The sequence below is a fragment of the Sphaerodactylus townsendi genome, linkage group LG04 (genome assembly GCF_021028975.2).
Source record: "Sphaerodactylus townsendi isolate TG3544 linkage group LG04, MPM_Stown_v2.3, whole genome shotgun sequence".
NCBI classification, from domain to species: Eukaryota; Metazoa; Chordata; class Lepidosauria; order Squamata; family Sphaerodactylidae; genus Sphaerodactylus; species Sphaerodactylus townsendi.
The window spans coordinates 140,055,334-140,077,800 of NC_059428.1; the positions used below are offsets into that span (position 1 = coordinate 140,055,334).

At 49.1% G+C, this 22,467-nt stretch overlaps 1 protein-coding gene across 2 annotated transcripts in view; it reads left to right on the plus strand.

The window, feature by feature from the left end:
• The first annotated feature begins 1,188 nt into the window (after nt 1–1,188).
• EMP2 (epithelial membrane protein 2) overlaps nt 1,189–22,467 on the plus strand; it is a 102,725-nt gene continuing 81,446 nt past the window's right edge. Inside the window, exons 1-2 of one of the 2 annotated variants that reach the window (XM_048494444.1) lie at nt 1,189–1,261; nt 1,400–1,491. The gene's annotated coding sequence lies outside the window, so the exon portion shown is untranslated. Of the gene's footprint in view, nt 1,262–1,399; nt 1,492–1,689; nt 2,002–22,467 lie in introns of those variants that run through there. The other variant, XM_048494445.1, reaches the window with a different exon arrangement.

Genomic DNA, 22,467 nt, shown 5'->3' on the forward strand with positions numbered 1-22,467 from the left:
CAGCTGGACTAGATGGACTCTGGTCTGATCCAGCAGGCTCTCTCTTATGTTCTTATGTTTGGATTTTTGCACATCTTTGGTTTCTTTGGATCAAGCGTCCCTAACCTCCGGATCAGATTCTCCATTGCACACCTGTATCCCCTGCTTTAGGATGGACTGCGCTGCAGTTCAGAGAAGCCCCGTGGTTTCCAAGAGACAACAAAGCGCAATCCCCCCCCCCACCCACCCACCACCTCCGTTTGAGCAGGCAAAGTGGAGCACAATGATATGCATTTCGCTTCCTTCAGCTTTTCCACTTCAGCCACCAGCGATTTCAGGAGATCAACAGAGCCTTTTTCTAGGTGTTTTTTTTTAATTTAAGAACTTTCAATCTATCCCAAGAATGATGGGTAGAAGGAATGACCATTTTGCTTTTTCTTGAAATTAAGGAACAGGTGACAAACAACCACCTGAGCCTGGAAGCAGGAGGAGAGGGTTAGGGAGGGGTCTGGGGCCATCATCTGGCTGTTGCCCACTCACCCTGGGGGGAGAGGTTGGGAAAGTGAGGGAGGGGGAGGGGGCAAAGGGTAAGGAGAGGAAAGGGGGTTTGGCATTGTGCCATGGTCCACCCTGGGGGAGGAGGGAAGGGATAGGGTTAGGGTGAAGAGAGCAGGTCTGGCATTTGGTCATGGCCCACCCATCCTAGGGGGAAGGGTGGGGAGGGGAAGCAAGAGAATCAGGGGTCAGACAAAATGGTGGGGGGGAGCAGCTGGGCGCCCCCCTGCTTGTAAATGAGGGGAGACCCTACAGCTGTGCAGAAAACGCTAAGTGCAAGGTCCTTTGACTCTCGAAAGCTTATACCCCCCCCCCCCAATATTTTTTGGGGGTGGTCCTGGACTTGAGCCTACCTGTTCTAGTGCAGACCAACACGGTGACCCCCTGAAACCACCTCACACAGCCTTGTGACTCTGCACAAATTTATCCCTGCCGTAGCAGCCTGTTTTGTCCCAGTTAATGATCAACCTCAGCTAGAAAGTTTTCACAGACATTAAACTTCCTTTCCCTGGACCAAGATGGGAAAGGGGGCCGTGGAAACGGCGGGGGGGGGGGGGGGGGGCCTTGGTCTCACCATGGGAAAAAACCCCCCTTCCCCAAAACCTCCCCCCCCCCCCGGGGGGGGCACATCGGGAGAACGGTTTGGCGCGGGGGGGGGGGGATGGGTCGGAGGGCGGGAGAAATTCAAAATTGGTCTCTCCCTCCAGTCGCGCCGGAGGCAAAGAAAGTGGGTTTGAGAGGGGGGTGAGCTGGCTGACCTCGGGGGAACCCTCCCCAAAGTCTCTTCCCCTCCGCCCTTCCCTGCAGCTGCTGGAGAGGCGCTTTTGAAAAAAAAAATCATATTTTTTTTTCTTTCCACACCCAGTTTGGCTTCTGACATCATTCCGTGCTGCTTCCAGACGGGCTCCCCAGCGCCAGCCGCAGTACCCTGCCGTCGCCTCCGCTCCAGCCCCACTGGTGAGTGGCCACAGCCGGGGGAGGGGGCTGGGGGGGACGGGGGGGCTGCTGGGGGGGGGGATCATTGGCTTTGCCAAAAGGGAGGCTGGAGGAAGAGGGGGAGAAGGCAAGGAGCCTCACCAGAAAAGTACTTTGCGAACAAAGAAAAAAAGGGGGGGGGGGAGAGAGGAAGAATGGAGCTTTTTTCCCTGGAAGGAAGTTTGGGACAAATCCGTTCAAACCAAAGAATCGCCTCCTCTGCAAAAGGGCGAGGCGGGAAGGCTTCCTGCAGCTCTCTTGGGGTTCACCTTTCACCCCCCCCCCCTCCGCAATACAGTTGCCATTTGTGGATGGGGGCCGGAGGAGCCCCGCAAGAGGGAACCTTAAATGATTTCTCCATTTGAGAAAGGATAGATTTATATTTGGGGGTTGAAGTCTGATTTTGCGCCGCTCCCTCTCCCCCCCGGTTTGTTTTCTCCCCCCGGTTTAAAAAGCGACCAGCTATCATCGTGATATTGTGAGAAAGTGCTTGTGAGTAACTTTTTCTTTTCTTAAAAAAGAAACTTTTATTGTGCAAACGAGCGGCTTTTGGGGCTTGGGATTTGGCCCCCAAAGGGTTAAGAGGGATCGGTTGAAACATTTTTTAAAAATTCATTAACTCCCGGCTTCCCTCTAGTGGGCCCAAATGGGATTGCCATTATATTGAGCAAAGATGTTTCCCTGCCCTTGTACATTTTCTCATTTGCCTCGGTTCTGATGGGCTTGTCTTGCTAAAAAAAAAATGGCTGGTCTCCATTCTGGGACGTTTGAAGGGGATCCGTGCATTATATATTTCACCTGCACACAAATAACCTCTCCTGCTCTAATCCCCTGGAAATGTGATGTGTCTGAACTCGTGCATATGTGTCAAACTCGTGGCCCTCCAGATGTTATGGATTACAGTTCCAATCATCCCCTGCCAGCATCATGCTGGCAGGGGGTGATGGGAACTGTAGTCCATAACATCTGGAGGGCTGCGAGTTTGACACCTGTGCTAGAGCAACTCCTTCCTTCACTACCAGTGGAGGTATTTGAAAACTACTCAGAGCGCACTCAAAAATGTCACTTCCATTCCTCTGAGTGGCCCCCTGGCATGGCATTGCAGGCTCCAAGTTGGGACATTGACGGCCCTTGTGGTCCCATCCAACTCTATAATTCTAAACTCCTGGAGATTTGGGGAGAGCAAGGTTTGGGCTCAGGGAGGGGTCTCAACAGGGATCCAACCCTAAACTTCACCCTCTAAATCAGCCATTTCCTCCAGAGAAACTGATATAAGGTGACTTGGACAGGTTGAGGGGCTCATCTTTGAGACCACAGACTAATTCAGACGTGGCATTTCTAGTGCCATGTGCTCCGATTCCCAGAGTATGAACACAGAGCTGAAAAACAATCCTCTACAGCATAAAATATGCCCTCTTCCTTTCGGAATTCTAAAACGCAGCAACAAAACTGATTGACGATTAATCTAGACGTGAGACTGTAAAGCATACCTTTCTCTGCCCCATTTCATAGAGCACGGTCCGGCAAGGTGGCCTGTTCAATGCTTTTTATTACTGTATTTTCTTGTATCGAATATGTCGAATATTAATCGTGTAGTGGCTTTTAGGAACTGGTTTTAAGATTTACTGTGCAAATGGTTTTTAAGCGTCTGCGTGTGAGAAGCGCCGGCCGGATGATAAAGAAATAAATAATATGGCAGAGGGTGTCTCTTGTGGGATTATAGGAAATGCAATGTGTAAGTCTGCTCCAGTTTAAGGAAGGGTTTGAGGCTAGCTCCGGCAGTCCATGTTGAAGTCGGCTAGGGTGATGTTTCCCCATTCCTCAGTAGGGTCTGCAACCTGTGGCTCTCCAGATGTCCATGGACTACAATTCCCATCAGCCCCTGCCATCATGGCCAATTGTAGTCCATGAGAATTGTAGTCCATGAACATCTGGAGAGCTGCAGGTTGCAGACCCCGGCGAGTTTAGAAGATTTCTCTGGGTGGGGATCTTGGGAAGAGACAAGTTGGCACACTTTCGGACTGCCTTGCCATATGACAAGATTCTGTGTGAGGTTTTGCATCGGGAGCCCCTAGGAACAGGCTACTGACCCACTAAACCAGTGGTGGCGAACCTTTTTGAGACCGAGTGCCCAAATTGCAACCCAGACCCCACTTATTTATCCCAAAGTGCCAACCCGGCAATTTAACCTGAATCCTGAGGTTTTAGTTTAGAAAAAACTGGTTGGCTCCCTCTTCCTCCGCCCCACCCGCTCGAGCAGGGGCCAGTCTGCTCTAGCCTCCAGCAAGTCCCGTGCGCACCGCTCTGTGCCTCTCTAGCATCTCTGCCTCCTCTGCGCCCCCCCCCGCCCCTTGGCAGCAGCCACCCAGAGCACAGGCACCAGGCCCATTAGCTGAGTCCCCCCTGCTCACTGCGGTGCGCGCACATCGTGCTCAGTGGCCCAGGCCAGCCTAGATATGTGTGTGTGTGTGTGTGTGTGTGTGTGTGTGTGATTTTCCGCCCCCCATATGATGAACTCTGTTTGTGCGTGCCCACAGAGAGGGCTCCGAGTGCCACCTCTGGCACCCGTGCCATAGGTTCGCCATCACTGCACTAAACCCATTTCCTACGGATTTTGTGTCGCTGTCGGAGCACTGACTGAACAGTTCACAAGACCAGCACAACACGCATGCAGATCCGCTCTGAGAACTGCACAGGAACCCATTTGCAGGTGGATATTGTGTGTGAGACTGCCAGAGTGCCTGGGTGAGCTTTTGGGGCACACCTTTTGTGCAGGTAATTTTGGAGGAAATGCCTTGAGCTCTTTTCGTAATTCAAGTAGTAATTCAAAATTAAGGAGAGGGAAGCAGTGTGGGCGAATGAATGGTTTTCTCGTTCTGCCTTTTGCTTGGTGCGACGCTGTTTCGACAGGCAAGCGACAGCAAAAACCAAGGATCGCTGTAAAGTTTAAGAGTTGTGCTCAAATAGCAAATGTCAGCTGCAAAGGGTTTAAAAGCCTCCCTCCTCCCAGTCTGTCCTTTTAGGGACACTGGCATCGGAAGAGGATTCTTTTAGAAGTGCTGAGGTCAATTTGACTGTTTTGCTCTTTTCCCTGGTTGCAGAAGGAAACTGTAGTTGCTTTGCTCATGCTCAGAGGCACTCTTGTTCAGTGTGGATGAATCGGTCTCCCTTGAAGAGAAAGGGACATGTCCAAAGATGGGAGATGGTGGGAGGGGGAGAGAGAATAGGGCAGGGGGTTTACAAGGGCAGACCAGCTTTTCCTGCAGAGATCTATCTAGTCACGCACTCTCCCGCCCCAAGCAAAATGATTTTAGGGCAAGCAAGAAGGAGATCGAAGTTGGACTGGCATTAGCAGGACACAAGGGTGGAGGGATTTGGTGGCCATTCCCACTAGAATATACAACAGATATGCATCCACTCAGTGGTGGGATCCAAAAATTTTAGTAACAGGTTCCCATGGTGGTGGGATTCAAACTGTGGTGTAGCGCCAATGGGGCTGGGCGGGGCACGACGGGGGCGTGACCGGGCATTCCTGGGCGGGGTTGTGGCAAGGACGCAGCCGCTTTGCCGGTCCTTGGGCGGGAAACGAGTGCACACAGGCGCAGGCTGCCACGCATGCCGGTGCACCTCCTGCTAGACTGCTTCGTTCTGCGCGCTACTGCTGAGAGGAGGGGCGTAACTAAGGCAAAAATCACGTGGCAAAATCACCAATTAGTAACCCCCTCTCGGCACAATTGTGCAAACTCTCTTGGGAGGTTTACTGTGCAGTCCTATGCAGAGATATTCCAGTGTGAGTCCCTTGGAATCAGCAGACTTAGCTCTTCTTAAGCAGGGCTTTATTTATTTTCTATTTTTTCCAAGCTTTTCAGAGCCCTGCTCAAGGCGGCTTGCAACTAAAACATCGTCCCGATGCGAAATCAAGCCACGAGGAACCCCTACAAGTCATTTTAATACACAAACCGTTAGTAGCCTAAGTCATATAAAAACTATTCTTCCTGTATGGCTGTGAAGCAGAATCAGACCATTAAAAAATGGGTAAGCCATCAACAAGGACTAGCCCGATCTCTTGAGATCTCAGAACCTGAGCCAAGTGGCTCCGGATTAGTCTTCAGATGGGAGACGACCAAGGAAGTCCACAGAGTTGCTATGCAGTAGCAGGCAATGGGAAACCACCTCTTCTTGTCCCTAAGGCCCTTTCCGCACAAGCAGAATAAGGCACTTTCAATCCACTTCCAATGCACTTTGCAGCTGGATTTGACTTCTCTATTTGAATAGGTTTTCAAAAGATATTCCGTAAAAGGTTTCAGTTTTCTAAAAAAAAAAGTGTTCAAACTATTCTCTCTTAATAATGTCATCAATTTCGCCATTTCTGAATATTCTGTAACTTTCATAATCCAGTCCTCTTTTGTTGGTATCTTATTATCTCTCCATTTTTGTGAATATAAAGTTCTTGCTGCAGGTGTCATACACATAAACAGAGCTCTACATCACTTAGCAAAGTCCTCCTCCATAATGCCCAACAAAAAAAGCCTCAGTTATTTTTGAAATGGCTATCTTCAGAATCTTCTGTAGTTCCTTAAGTATCAGATCCCCCCCAAAAAAGGCTTGGCCTCTTTACACACCCACCACATATGGAAGACCCCTCTGGCTATTGACGCTTCCAACTTCTATTAGACACACTTTGGCCCCTTCTGCACATGCAGAAATAATGCACTTCCAATCCACTTCACAGCTGGATTTCACTGTGCGGAAGAGCAGAATCCACTTGCAAACAACTGCGAAAGTGGATTGAAAGTGCGTTATCCTGCATGTGCGGAAGGGGCCTCGGCCTCACCAAAAGCTAAGCAGTGTCAGGCCTGGTTAATACTTGGACTGGTGACCAGCAAGGAAGTCCAGGGTAGCTTGACAGAAGCAGGCAATGGCCACCGCCACTAGATGCCGTTTTGCTTTAAAAACCCCCACGGGATTGCCACACGTCACAGTCCATCACCCAGATAAACCCCCCTAATCAGAAGGCCTGGGGGGGAAAGCGTGTTTTGGTCTGCTGCCTAAATGAAAGGAAAGGTGTCGTGCCCCCGGACTGTTCAGTAATGAGACTCTGTCTTCTGATGATTTCTTTATTATGAAACAGCATCAGGAATAAACATTGCCAGAACTAAAGCATAAGCAACAAAGCGCCCTCCGTTATACCCCTTGTCATGCTCCCATGTCACACAGTACCACCCCTGACTGCTGGTTCCCAAGGGGGATGGCACCCAACCAGTCTCTGTAGTCCAGACACAAGGCAGCCTCCGCTGGGGTCAAAACAGCCAACATCCCACAATACTGCAAGATCTACAACACCAGGTGTCCAATGGGCTGATAAGGAATTGCCTGGGAAGCAAAAATACACACAGAGAGAAAGTACAACCAGAGTAATTCAAAGGGAGAAGAAGAAGAGTTGGATTTATATCCCCCCCCCCTTTCTCTCCTGTAAGAAGACTCAAAGGGGCTTACAAACTCCTTTCCCTTCCCCACTCACAACAAACATCCTGTGAGGCAGGTGGGGCTGAGAGAGCTCCGAAGAACGGTGACTAGCCCAAGGTCACCCAGCTGGCGTGTGTGGGAGTGCACAAGCTAGTCTGAAGTCCCACCCCTTCCTGCTCCCCAAGCCCCACCCACGGCCTCAGTGCTTATAAAAGCAAGTCTCTGAGGCCGGGACTGCAGTCTCTTCTGGCCTACCCAGAGGGGAGGTCAGAAGAGACTGCAGGGTGCCGGCTGGGAGCCCAGCTGGCAGACAGAGTCTGGGAGGGGGGCACCCTAGACCTGGCCCATGTCCATGGTGACATGGGCGGGGTTGAGGGCAGTGGGGGTGGAGCCTGGTGGCATCTGGGGGTGGAGCTTGGAGGTGGGGGGGCAGAGCCTGGGGGCGTCCCGGAGACAATTTGTCTCCGGGCGACATTTACCCCTGGTACGCCTCTGCCTGACTCCCCCCCACCCTGCCAGTTACCCCACACATCTGGGTGCCCCAGCTGCCCACCCCTCTTCCAGTCATTTCAAAATTACACAAACCACCTTTTGGAAATATTCTCACGGCAATTAAGAAAACACTACAATTTACGACGAGGCTGTTCTAAAGCACAAAATATAGAAGCTGGCAATGGCAGAAAACAGCAGCTGTAATATCACAGTTGCAGATTTTTTAAAAAAGAAAGCAGACGCAGATTTAATCTTGATGATGTATCCAACATCCAGGGTATAAAGATTGAGTCCTCAGCCAGAGTCAACAGAACTAACACAACAACAGTCCAATCCTAGCACCCCCTGGGAAAAGCTGCTTTCTGCTGTTGGGAAGGGAGCATCCGCCTGGGAAGAAGAAGAAGAAGAAGAAGAAGAAGGAGGAGGAGGAGGAGGAGGGGGAGTTTGGATTTATATCCCCCCTTTCTCTCCTGCAGGAGACTCAAAGGGGCTTATAATGCCCTTCCCCCCTCACAACAAACACCCTGTGAGGTAGGTGGGGCTGAGAGAGCTCCGAAGAACTGTGACTAGCCCAAGGTCACCCAGCTGGCGTGTGTGGGAGTGCACAGGCTAATCTGAATTCCCCAGAGAAGCCTCCACAGCTCAAGCGGCAGAGCTGGGAATCAAACCCAGTTCCTCCAGATTAGATACACGAGCTCTTAACCTCCTACGCCACTGCTGGTCCCCGGTTCAATCCCCAGCAACGTCTCCAGTTAAAGGTAACAGGTAATAGGTGATGTGAAAGACCTCAGCCCGAGACTCTGGAGAGCTGCTGCCGGTTGAGTAGACAATACTGACTGTGTTGGGCTGATTCAGTATGAGGCAGCTTCATATGTTCACACATGGCACACAGAAGGCTGCTGGTTCAATCCGTGGCATCTTCCGTTAAAAGAATCAGATAGTAGGTGTTGTGTAAGTCTACCTGGGACTTTGCAAAGCAGCTGCTAGTTGTCATGATCAGCCCCTGTTTGACCCTGCCATGTCTTCTGCCTCCTGCCCAGGATGTGGGAACCCTTCTCTTCCCATTCTCCCTCCTTGCTGTGCTTATGTTTTTCCTCTTTGCTTCTCAGGCAATGCCTTGTCAGCTCATTGGACACCTGCTATTGCAGATCCGTCAGTAGTAGGGAATGCAGGTTGTTTTGACCGTGGGGGAGACTGCCTTGCCTCTGGGTCCGTGGGACTGGTGGGGTGCCATTCCCCCTTGGGAGCTGGTTGTTGTGGTGGGGTGATGTGACGTGGGGCGTGATGCGGGGTGTAATGGAGGGTGCTTTGTTGCTTATGCTTTAGTTCTGGCCATCGTGCTTATTCCTGATGCTGTTTCATAATAAAGAAATCAACTGAATGCAGAGTCTTGTGACTGAACAGTCCAAGGGCATGACACCAGTCTGGGTAGATAATTCTGGCCTTGATGGACCAAGGGCCGATCTGGTAGAAGGCAGTGTCATGTGTTTGCGTGTACTAGTCTTCTAAAAGTAACTGAGAAGAGCCCAAATGGACATTGTAAGGGATGGAACTCTAGAGTTTCAGAGGCATCACTGGAAAGAAGAAGTAGAAGAAGAGTTCTCTCCTGTAAATAGACCCAAAGGGGCTTACAATCTCCTTTTCCTTCCCACCCTCACAACAAACACCCTGTGAGGTAGGGGGGGCTGACAGAGCTCCGAAGAACTATGACTAGCCCAAGGTCACCCAGCTGGCGTGTGTGTGAGTGCACAGGCGAATCTGAATTCCCCAGATAAGCCTCCACAGCTCAGACGGCAGAGCAGGGAATCAAACCCGGTTCCTCCAGATCAGAGTACACCTGCTCTTAACCACTATGCCACTGCTGCTCCAAAAGGGCCCACCATTGAGGCCTGCTTGCTGAAGAGAGAAGACCACATAGCAGAGAATGCATGTCCAGCTGACCCAACTGAGTTGGGACAGTTTCACCCATGGAATTTCCATCTCAGAGTTTCCTCTCAAATCTGAACTGAAAAGGCCCATTTCCGCACAGCATGCTGTTAAGAACACAACACACAAATGCTGATTGGAGGGGCACAGCCTAGTTTCCAAACAGAAGGCCACTATTTATTTTTTGATCCTTTATAACTTGCTCCTCTGAGCTCGGAGCAGCAAACGACGTTATTAAAGCAGCAAGCGATGTTCAAATGAGCTCGGCCCAATTCTTAATTAACGCGCTTGCAAAAATATTCCCACAAGGTTGCAAGAATTGCAGCCAGCACACAAATAAATAACAAGCAACGCTGTCCTTGTACTTATTGGATAACCGCACCTGAATTACTTTCAGCAACAGCCTTGCTGAAGCAAATCGGACTCGCCTGCCTCGCGATAGGCCTCGAGTGAGGGAGACTGTCAAGATTTGTTGGTGCAGCCACAGAGGAGGCCCAGATTTTCACACCGCCTGATGAGAGGGGATGGGAAAAAGACGTTTCTGAGTAGAACTCAGTGTGTTCATGCAGAATTGGTGGAGGGAACAGCTTGCTTGGAAGCAAGCCTGGATATCCATGTCTGTTTGCATTACCAACCTTTTCTGCAAATCTTTCCACCCAAAAGGAGACGGCAGTATGAAGCAAACCACCCATTTACTTCACTTACATTCAACCTTTTCCCCCAAAGGAGACCTGAAGAGTCTTACAGCCTTCTCCTCTCCTCTTCCAGACATCTTTCATTGAGGGTGAGGAACCCAAAGCAAGTCAGAACCCACCATCTATCCTTGGCAACCAAACCAGTGCCAAGACCAGTAAACGCCCCTCCCCCACCGCTTTGTATGGTTGCTCTGGCAGCTGTCGCCAAGTGGACGTACATCCCTTTTTATTTATTTACTTTATTTATATTTGCCTTTTCCCCCAACAGGGACCCAAAGGCAGCTTACATAGTTCTCTTCTCCATTTTATCTTCACAACAACCCTGCGAAGTAGGTTAGGCCGAGAGAGTGGCAAGCCACAGGTGCGTTTCCAAGGCTGTGTGGGGATTCCAACCCAGGCCTGCCAGATTCTGGTCCAACGCTCTAACCCATAAGTGTCAAACTCGTGGCCCTCCAGATGTTGTGGACTACAGTTCCCATCATTCCCTGCCAGCATGGTGCTGGCAGGGGATGATGGGAAGTGTAGTCCATAACATCTGGAGGGCCGGGAGTTTGACACCTGTGCTCTAACCACTATCCCATGCTGGCTTTGCCTTGTGAATTAAGTGGAGCTTTGAATGTAACAGGTGGATTACATGGAGGAAAAAAGAATCAAGAGCACATGGAAAACTTTGAGTTTTGAATAGGACTAGTATCATACTTGATTGAGCCAGTGACAGGCTGGAGTCTTGAGAGAGATCATGGGGGAGAGAGAGGACGGGAGAGAATACAGTTTTGGAAATGGCACTTGATCCCCCATGACCCCCCCCCACACCAGTATTCTCTAAGCTCTCAACAGTCTGAGCAAAGGGATTCTCAACATTTCCAATTTTCTCAGCTGCTCTCTCTTTTCTTGAAGCATAGAGGGGTACACTGAGAGGATCTGGGGGGTTAATGGGGGGGGGGGTTAATTGAGAAAGGTTTGTGGAACTGTCTAAAAAGCGAGATAGCAAAAATGTAACAAAGGCCCCTTCCACACATGCAGAATAACGCACTTTCAATCCACTTTCACAATTGTTTGCAAGTGGATTCTGCTCTTCTGCACAGTGAAATCCAGCTGTGAAGTGGATTGGGAGTGCATTATTTCTGCATGTGCAGAAGGGGCCAAAGTGTGTCTAATAGAAGTTGGAAGTGTCAATAGCAAGAGGGGTCTTCCGTATGTGGTGGATGTGTAAAGCGGCCAAGACTTTTTGGGATCTGATACTTAAGGAACTACAGAAGATTCTGAAGATAGCCATTTCAAAAATAACTGAGGCTTTTTTGTTGGGCATTATGGAGGAGGACTTTGCTAAGTGACGTAGAGCTTTGTTTATGTGTATGACACCTGCAGCCAGAACTTTATATTCACAAAAATGGAGAGTTAATAAGATACCAACAAAAGAGGACTGGATTATGAAAGTTACAGAATATTCAGAAATGGCGAAATTGACGACATTGTTAAGGGAGAATAGTTTGAACACTTTTTTAAAAAGAAAACTGAAACCTTTTACGGAATATCTTTTGAAAACCTATTCAAATAGAGAAGTCGTGACAGGATTTGAAACCTAAAGACAACACTAGATTGTAACTATTAGAATTCACTTAGGAAATAACCATTGAATTAATGTTTTAATTATATATGCATGAACCCAGAGATAACTTTTAATCAAAGATGAGGTAGTTGGAAGTGAATATATGATGCGTAGATGGTGTTTGTGTTTGCATGTTTTGTTTGGAAAGAGGGTGGATTAAAAATCGGGGAGTGGTGGGGGGAGTTTGTATTTGTCTGCATACTTGAGGGAGTCCCTCAAGCCGATCCACTCCATCTCCTCTGTGAGTGACCTAGTTTTGGTGGCCTCCTTGTCATTAAATAGAGGGAGGAGGAGGAAGAGGAGCATATTCATTGCATAGGTGGATCCTTGCACATTTAAACAGCCAACATCGCCAACAATTTAATGCTCGCTCTTTCCCGGGCTCAGTTAATACATATTGCCCTGATTCCCCAGTTGGGCGTCTCCCCTTCCCAATGTCCCCGTGCCCCCTCCAACAAGAAGACCCCTGATGTTGCCTCCTGCAGTGTGGATATAACCCACTGTAATGTGGTTGGCAACAGCCGGACGGTGCAAACCCCTAAGACATAGGTGTCAAACTCACGGCCCTCCAGATGTAATGGACTACAGTTCCCACAATCCCCTGCCAGCATGATTCTAGCAGGGGATGATGGGAAATGTAGTCCATTACATCTGGAGGCCCGCGAGTTTAACACCTGTGCCCTAAGAGCTCTAGGAAGTTGCAACCGTGGCTGCCCAGCCAACAGCTGTGGAGTTTTCTGCAATTGGAGCAAATCGGTTGAGTTCAGGTCTTGCCAACGTTGAGCCTAGGTCAGCCGAGGTGCCAATAAGGCCCCGGTTCCGACGTCAGCAGTGATTTCTTCAACCCGCCTCCGTTCCAGGAGGCCCTGAGGACTCTAAAGAGCCTGGGAAAGTGTTCACGGAAGTTTACGCTGTCACTGGAGTTTCACTGGGCTGAGCCATGAACGTTCGGTGCACCCAAAGGTGGGAGCAAGTTGCACAAGGAGAATTTTTAGAAAGAGAGAGACGGGGATATCGAGGACTCCTCCCCTCCCCAGCTTGCCTCTCATCAGCCGTGCCCAGGAGCGAGACGGAGTGCCAATCACCCAGACAAAAGAGGGCAGGAATGAGAAAATAGAGATCAGAGCCCCGGAGATTAAAGGGCTCACCTGGGAAGCAGAACTGGCGATGGATCCCACAGGGCAGAGCTGAGTCTCTTGCCTCCCCTGCTTTACAAAGAAGAGACCTGACTCTATTCTCTGGAGAGGTCTTGCCAAAGGGTGAGGTTTGGTCGGATTGGCCTGGAGAAGTGGGTGGGTGGGTGTGGAATGATGGCTGGTCGGTCCCACTCCATCTGTGCCTCTGCATGAGCCCTGTGGCATTGCATCATTTGGGGCTTCTCCGTTTCCTCACTGCGGAGCCCCCAAACGGGCTTCTTAGGATTCTTGGGCTTTCCTAGAACACACTTTGGAAACGGAAATACTCCTGGAGCATGCCTTGGGATACCACATTCCCCTGCCCCTAATCGCGGAACATCTGAGGAGCTCAACAGGCTCGCTGGAAGCATCTGGAGAATGTGGATTCCCATCCAGCATCAAACAAAACACATTTACCTGGTTTCTTTCGAAAAATGTTGGCCTGTATGGAAAAGATTGCTGGCTCCGGCACATCAGTGTGTAGCAATGGGGGGTGGGCGTGAGGGGGTAGTGGTGTGCTTGGGGAAGGGGGTCAGGGCAAGAAACATCTGTATTTGCCCAAGGCCTCACATTTCATCTCATGGGGATGGGGTGTGTCACATGACTCCAGGAGCAAAACAACAAAATCGCCCCCACCCCGTCCTTCCCGGTGCCGACTCACCACAGCACCCTGCTCCCCCGCCTCCCTGTAGGCCCACTTCTGCCCTCCCCAGGAGGAGGCCTGCAGGGAGGACGGGGGGGGGGGGCAGCTCAAGGGGGAGACTTGGATAGGTGCTGTGGCCGGTCTGAGCCCCCCTGCCCCAACCCCATCCCTGAACGTGGGGGGGCACAGGGGGGCACCTGGGGTAGGTATTGTCCCCTGGTGCCATTTCCCCCTGATAGCTTCTGCTAGACGGTCTGCAACCTGCGGCTCTCCAGATGTTCATGGACTACAATTCCCAATTGGCCATGCTGGCAGGGGCTGATGGGAATTGTAGTCCATGAACATCTGGAGAGCCGCAGGTTGCAGACCCCTGTGCTAGGAGCATACATGAATCAGACCCTTTGTCTACTGAGGCCAATATTGTGTCCTCAGACTGGCTTCCAGAGTCTCAAGTTGTGGTCTTTTAGATCATCTTCTGCTTAGTCCTTTTGAAACTGGAGATGTCAGGGATCAAACCTACGACCTTTGGCATGCCAAGCAGAGGCTCTTCCAGTCAGCCACAGAGGCTCCCTTAAAAACACTTGCCTCCAGTGCAGCCGTCCATATTTTCTGAGGGATGCTGGGAGAGAGATCTTGCTGGGGTGGGGGTGAGGTTTAACATACTTGAGTTAACAAACCTCCGAAGAGATTTAGCTGGAACAGCCCAGCCTCTCTGAGAAAGCAGTGGTTCGCTCGGCTGTTTATTCCAGGAAATTCCAGGAGCTGAACGAGCCACTCGAGTCCATGGAGAGATGAAGTTGTGCGGAGTGTTTAATGCTTGACCCTTTTGAAGCCCGGGAACCCGCAATGTAGCTTCCAGCGTTTTATGCAAAGTCTCTCCCCCCCTGGCCTGGCTCAATCGCTCTGGAAGCAATATCCTGTGAATAGCTCTCGAATGACTGGCGGAAGCCGTTTTGAAATAGTTGCACCATTCCTTTTCCCAAACGGCATTCCTGTCTTGTTTTGACGGGGTCTGTAAACCAGCAGCTTCTAAGAGGCCCCTCTGGAAAGCTGGTTCTTGCAGCGGCAGGCTCACTCGGATGGCCTTTGGCAAAGGAGTTTTGAAATCAGAACTGGGCTTGTCTAGTTGATACCTGCAGGGAGTCGACCAGGACGTGCCGGTGTAGGATTTTCACACTTCCTTCCCAGCAAGGGATGGGTTTGCCACCCTTCTGGCAGTTTCTCTGTTTCTCCCAGAAGTCCAAGGGATCAGTTCTACTGGGCGCCACTTTGTGGAGGTGGTCTCTATGGTATACCATAGAGGTGATGTATTTATTTGTATGTATTTGTAGCCCGCCCTATACCCAGAGGTCTTACAAGTCATAAAATATCAACCAGCCTAAAAACAACTACATTATATAACAATACAACTTCTTTAAAATCCAATAAACTCATTAAAACCTATCAAAATCCACAAAATGTTAAAATTCATTAAAAAATGTTTAAAAATTCATAAAACCTATTTAAAACTTCCTGTTACCAGGATAGGGAAACTGTCTCTTCACCAAAGGCCAGGAGAAAATAGGTGCATCTTTACTAGTTTTCAAAATGCATCTAAAGAATACTCTTGCTGCACCTCAAGGGGGAGATCTTTCCATAGTCCTGGGGCCACCACTGAGAAACAGAAGACCTAGACAGACCTGGCAGGGGCTGATGGGAATTGTAGTCCATAACATCTGGAGTGCCAAAGGTTCACCACCACGGACCTAGAGCGAATGCAGAGGGTGGACTCTATGGCTTTACATCGCGTTGAGAGCCAGTGTGGTGTAGTGGTTAAGAGCAGGTGTATTCTAATCTGGAGAACTGGGTTTGATTCCCCACTCCTACAGAGGTTTATCTGGTGGATCAGATGTATTTCCACACTCCTACGGTGGCAGAGGCTTATCTGGTGAACCAGATGTGTTTCTGCACTCCTACATTCCTGCTGGGTGACCTTGGGCTAGTCCAGGGGTCTGCAACCTACGGCTCTCCAGATGTTCACGGACTACAATTCCCATTAGCCCTTGCCAGCATGGCCAAGTAGCAGGGCTGATGGGGATTGTAGTCCATGAACATCTGGAGAGCCGCAGGTTGCAGACCCCTGGGCTAGTCACAGTTCTTCAGAACTCTCTCAGCCCCACCTGCCTCACAAGGTGCCTGTTGTGGAGAGAGGAAGGGAAAGGAGCATCCAAACTCTTTCTCCTCTTCCCAAATGCCAACCTTCTGACACCAAATCTCCAGAAATTGCTTAATCTGGAGTTGGTAACCCTAGTGGAGGGGTAGTGGGGTAGACAGAGGAGGCCGTGACTTGATGGGGTTTCCTCCATTAAGATCAAGACTGGTCTGGTATCAGCTTGCCCTGAGGTTTCTTAGAGAGCCTCGTCTGCATACATATTGAGTACTCAGGTTATTATGTTTGTTGATCTAGAGAAGCATTAAAAAGTGGAGCATTGCTCTTGAGTCCTAATTTGTTTGCCCGTTTTGTGCAGTGGGAAGTGATCAACAAGACACTCCCTTGCTGAAGGAAAAGCTATTTATTCACCTTGCATTCCGATCAGACCTTCGAATAGTCAAGAAAACCACAAAAACACATACCTGTTTCCACTTTGTTTGGGCCGTCTATCTGGAATTCATTGGGCCGCTGCGGTCACTGGGTCTACAAGCAGGGTCCACTAGTGGGCAAAGTGGTTTTTGTGCCCCTCCCCACTGTTCAGAAGGATTGAATCTGGTTCTTCTGGCAAGCAGTGATCGATGGACCCATCCTCCATATGTCTATCCAATCACTTTTTAAAACCAGAAGGACGGGTGGGTAAACCCTGCAGGAGTGAATCCCGCAGGTAATTCCAGGCCTTCCTTTTTGATTGCGCTGGATTTATCATCCACTTAACTGGATGCCCCCAAGTTCTAATATCACGGGAGGGGGAGAAGTATTCTCCCGCTGCTTTCTCCATCCCATGCCTAATTTTATAAACTTCTTATTAAGCCCCCTTCCCCTTTAATTATCATTTTCTAAGCAGAAAAGCCCCTCCCCTTTTTAGCCTTTTCTCATAAGGGAGGGTGTTTCAATGCTTTGCTTGTTTAGATTGCCAGGGTTGCCTAGTGGTTAAAGAGCCAGGTCAAGTCTTCTCTTGTTGTGCGAACTTGGGCCCATCTCTCTTTGCAATGCAGCCTCCCTCGCAGGGTGTATATGAGGATGAAAGAATACTGTAAGCTGCCAGGAGCTCTTTGGAAGAAGGGCAGGAGAAACCATTAAATCAGTCATCTTCCCCATTTCTTCTAGCTCTGTGAATATCCTTTTTGAGATATGGCAACCACATATATATATATATTTAATTTTCTGGTTTTTCAAACATACTTACAAGATACTTTAAGACGTAGTATTTAGTATATGTCAGGTTAATTAGTTTGTTGTTGTCTGAGATTTTTAAAATGGTAATAAAGCTGGTGTTTTCACAGTTTGTAATATATTGGCATACAAATTGAATAATGATAAGGGCAACAACAATGATAATGACGACAACAACCACAACAGTAATAATCACAATGCTACACCCAATGCTTAGAAGCTACGCCGTAGATCTATATATTCTGGAGCATTCTGCTATTGGTTGTTTATATTTTCATTCTTTTTTCCTAATAATTCCCAGCGCAAAGTTTGCCTTTTTCACTGCTAACAAACGCTGCCTTTATATTTTCATGGAATTTTCCACTATGACCCCCTCCGCAGATCCCTTTCCTGGCCAGACAATTCCAGTTCAGACCTCAAAGTTATTTTTGTTCCAATTTGTCTCACTTTACGCTTGTAAGGTGACCAGATTGTCACCTTTGTAAACCGGGACCCGGGCGGCCGCATAAGCGCGCAGCCACAGGAGCGCCCCAGAAAGCAGTGCGCTCCTGCGGCCGCGTGCGCGGGAGGCTGTCGCACTACCTTCTGGGGCGCGCTGCAGAAGGTAGTGCGGCAGCCTTCCAAAAATTGGGACGGTTCAAAAAACCTGCGGGACGCGGGACAAATTGTTTTAAGGCGGGACTGTCCGCTAAAAGCGGGACATCTGGTCACCATACACTTACCACAAGGAACTTTGTTTTCCCCATGGTTGCCCTGGCTTCCCTAGAAGAGGGAAAGTGGGGGTGAAAATTAATTAAACAAATAAATAAAACAAGCAGGTCTACAATCAGCCTCATACTCACAGCTGAGGTCATAGCAATGTATTTTAAATGGCTAAAGCGGTCAACAGTCTGAGATACATCCACACCATTGTGAAAAGGTCCATCACTCAGGTAGCCTTCCCCTGCACATGTCAGTGCTATCAAGTTGCAACCAACTAACAGTGACCACAGCAAAAGGCTTTTCAAGGCAAATGAGAAGCAGAGGTGGTTTGCCTCTGCAGAGCCTTCCTTGGTGGTCTCCCATCCAAGCAGTGACGCTGCTTAGCTTCCAACTGATGGTGACCCCAGTAAAGGGCTTTTCGAGGCAAGTGAGAAGCAGACGTGGTTGGCCATTGCTGGTCCTCTGCAGAGCTTTCCTTGGTGATATCCATTCAAGTACTGACCAGAGGTGGGATCCAGCAGGTTCTCACAGGTTCCCGAGAGTAGGTTACTAAGTATTTGTATGTGCCGAGAGGGGGTTACTAATTGGTGATTTTGCCACGTGATTTTTGCCCCTCCTCTCAGCAGTAGTGCGCAGAACTTGAAGCAGCCTAGCAGGAGGTGCACCGGCGTGCGTGGCACTGGTACTGACCCTTTGTAGCTTCCAAGATCTAATGAGATTGGCTTATGCCAGGCTACCGTCTCTCTGCATCTAGCTAGTGCAGTGGTTCTCAACCTTCCTAATGCCGCGACCCTTTAATACAGTTCCTCATGTTGTGGTGACCCCCAACCCGAACATTTATCCATTTTGCAGATGGAGGACACTGATACAGAGAGTCTTAGGCGACCCCTGTGAAAGGGTCGTTCAACCCCCAAAGGGGTCGCGCCCCACAGGTTGAGAACCACTGAGCTAGTGTGACTAATAACCGTCTTTTGTTCTGCATGAACCATCCGAGCTGAAGAAAAATGGGTGTTTAATCAAATATTTGTGTTTTTCCCCCGCCTGCATTGCCAACGGATTTGAAACATTCCACCTTAGCGTGTCTCCTTTTGCAAATGAGGGTTGACAGCTTGTTTGGGAACAACGGTGTTTGTTCCCATTTTGCAAAGTACACATTTCTGGGTTGGGTGCCATCATCAAATGCTGAGGCACTATTAGTCTTGCAAACAGCAACAGATGGTTCTCTGACACGGAATCATGACGCTGAAGCAGATTGAAGGTTGCCTGACAAGCCCTGGATCTAGTTCACGACCGACCTAGATGGCAAGCCTCTTTTTTCCTTTTGCACATCACCAGTGGACCGTCTACTCCAGTGGAACATCTGCCTGTTTGCTCCAAACAACAGGCATTTGTGCTCCAAGACTGACTGTGCAGCTTTCTTTCCTGAGAACTCTGTGCAAAGTTCAGAATGTGCTATTGGCGGCACAGGGCTAACATTTGTAAAAATCTCAGCTCTCATTGTATTGTCGAAGGCTTTCACGGCCGGATTCAGCTGGTGGTGGGGGTTTTCCGGGCTGTGTGGCCGCGGTCTGGTGGATCTTGTTCCTAACGTTTCGCCGGCATCTGTGGCTGGCATCTTCAGAGGTGTATCACAGAGGGAAGTCTGTTACACATTGTGTCCAGTGAGAAGGAACTGTTTTAGTGGGGTATAAATTTTTTTAAATTTATTTTTATTTATTTATCAGTCTTATATACCGCCCAATCCCCGAAGGGCTCTGGGCGGTTGACAACATACAATTTCAAATACATAGTAGACTGTAAATAATTTAAATTAAATTTAAAATGCAGCAAATAATAAACAATGCCCGCAATTCCTATTAGACCCTCCCAGGAGGGGAGAAGAGCATGGGTCACATAGATGGTAATAGGCCCAAACATAGGAGGATGGAGGGGGCACACAGTCAGCGGCTGGACACTCCAAAGGCCCGGCGGAACAACTCTGTCTTGCAGGCCCTGCGGAACTCACCAAGGTCCCGCAGGGCCCGGACAGCTGGAGGAAGAGTGTTCCACCAGGCAGGGGCCAGGGCTGTAAAAGTCCTGGCCCGAGTGGAGGCCAGCCGCATCATTGAGGGGCCAGGGACTACCAGCAAATTGGCCTCTGCTGAGCGCAGAGGCCTAGTAGGGACATATGGGGTAATGTGGTCATGTCCCCAGGCCGGTCATGTCCCCAGGCCGGGAACCAATCAGTTTCACCCAAACACTTTCTGATTGGTTCCCCACTCGGGGACATGACAATTTATACCCCACTAAAACAGTCCCTTCTCACTGGACACAGTGTGTAACAGACTTTCCTCTGTGATACACCTCTGAAGATGCCAGCCACAGATGCCGGCGAAACGTTAAAAACAAGATCCACCAGACCACGGCCACACAGCCCGGAAAACCCACCACAACCAGTCAGCTCTCATTCTTTTTTGCAAACTAAGCAAGTTTTTAATGTGAATGATTGCAAAGCTCCAGCAGGGAGGGTTTCCTGCAAGAGCAGGAAGGTTGCATTTATAAACTTGGAAGAGTTGGAGCAAACTCTTTATGTAAGACTGTGGCCGTTTCTGCACAGCCAATCACAACGTTGTGCTGTCGGTGTTATTGGCAATGCTGCAGCAACGAAGCGTTCGCATAGGTGGGTGCTCTGTAGACAGGTCGCACATCGGCTGTACCCCAGCGCTTCACACGGCTGTGCTTTGCAAACGGCGTTCGTTTTTCCCCTGAGTAGAAGTCACGGGCGTTCAGCACCGATTCCTGGCGGGCGCTTTGCACAATTGCTGACTGCAGAGTTCTGGTGACTTTCGAATAAACTGTTGTGGACCCGCTGGAGCGTTGCCGCATCGTTTCTGCAGCGACGGCCGTGCAAACTCTCCACCGATAATGATGTTTTTACAGTCCTTTTACCAGCTTTTTTGGCCCATGTGGAAACAGCCCGTGTGTTAGGGATTGCCAGTTTCCAAGTGGTGGCTAGCATTTTCGTAGAAGCCGTAGCCCCTAACTGTGAATCCACCCTAATATCTGATCTGGGGTGGGTGCACTGAACATGGGAACGCACTTGGGAACGCACGCAAGATTTGTGGTTTTTTTCCTCAATCTTTTACAATATGAATATATTTACAATTCAAAGAGATTTTCATTATTCAGATTCTCTAATCTTACCAAATTTATTTACATACAGTTCTTAGCTTTATCAACCCAAAAAAATACAGCAGATGACTTTTAAACAATATAAGTGCCATGGTGGCCACTTAGATCACTTTAAATCTGAACATATCATTGCAAATCAACACACTTGCTTAAAGCATAGCTCAGTGCAAATTTTTTTTTTTTGCGGGCTAACTAAACTTGGGTAGGTTTGCTCTTGGGGGTTTCTTTAGTTTGGCCTGATTGCTTGAATACACTTGCAATAGAAACGCAAAGTTCTATATTAACAAAATTTTGGTCCTGCCCTCTGGGATTGCAAACAGTGTCCTCTCATGCCTTGCATTTGTCTTCAATGGTTCTCCTGGGCCTAAAAACTGAAATCAGTTCACCTTGAAGAAAATGGCTGCTTTGGAAGGTGGAATCTTTGGTGTCAAACCCCATAGAAGTTTCTCCCCTCCCCAAACCCCCGACCTCCTCAGACTCCACTGCCCAGATCTCCAGATATTTCCCAACCTGTGGAAAGTGAGTCAGCAGTGTGATGTGGCAGCCATGAAGGCCAATGCAATTCTGGGCTAAATTAATAAGAGTATAGTGTCTAGATCGAGGGAAGTAATTGTACCTCTCTACTCTGCATTGGTCAGACCTCACCTAGAGTTCTGCGTTCAGTTCTGGGCACCGCAATTTAAGAAGCATATTGACAATCTGGAATGTGTCCAGAGAAGGGCAACCAAAATGGACAAAGGTCTGGAATCCATGGCCTACGAAGAGATGCTTAGGGAGCTGGGGATGTTTCGTTTGGAGAAGTGAAGGTTAAGGGGGGACATGATAGCCATGTTTAAATATTTGACAGGATGTCATGTCGAAGAGGGAGCAAGATTGTTTTCTGCTACCTCAGAGACCAGGAGTAATGGATTCAAGGTGAAAGAAAAGAGATTCCACCTAAACATCAGGGAAAACTTCCTGGCCGTCAGGGCTGTTCGACAGTGGAATTCACTGCCTCAGAGGCTCATTCCGCACATGCAGAATAATGCACTTTCAAACTGCTTTCAGTGCTCTTTGAAGCTGTGCGGAATGGCAAAATCCACTTGCAAACAGTTGTGAAAGTGGTTTGAAAACGCATTATTTTGCGTGTGCGGAAGGGGCCAGAGTGTGGTGGAGTCTCCTCCTTTGGAGGTTTTTAAAGAGAGGCTGGATGGCCACCTGTCCGGAGTGCTTTGATGGTGTGTTCCTTCATTGCAGGGGGTTGGAACTGATGGCCCTTGGGGGTCTCTTCCAACTCTATGATTCTATCCTGGAGCTGACAACACTACCCTGCACCAAGGACACACAGCATATGAACCTGCCTTCCATGGAGTCAGTCCGTTGCAAAAACCCAGTGATGTAGATTTTATTTATTTGTTTGCTTCATTTATACCTGATATTTCTCCCCAATGGGGGCTCAAAGCCGTTTACATCATTCTGCTCCCCTCCATTGTGTCCACAACAACTCTGCTAGGCGGGCTCAGTTGAGACGGTTCCAGACCACTTGGCAGGTTTCCATGGCAGAGTGGGGGTTCAAACCTGGGTCTCCTGTTCTCATCCCACTATAGCACACTGGCAACTTTTTAAAATGTGCTGTTTTGGAATGCAAAGAGTGTTGCTTCCAAAGTGGAGGGAGAATGCGGAGACTACATCGCCCTGCTTTTGATGCTCGAAGGCCTGAAATGAGCCCCATTTTT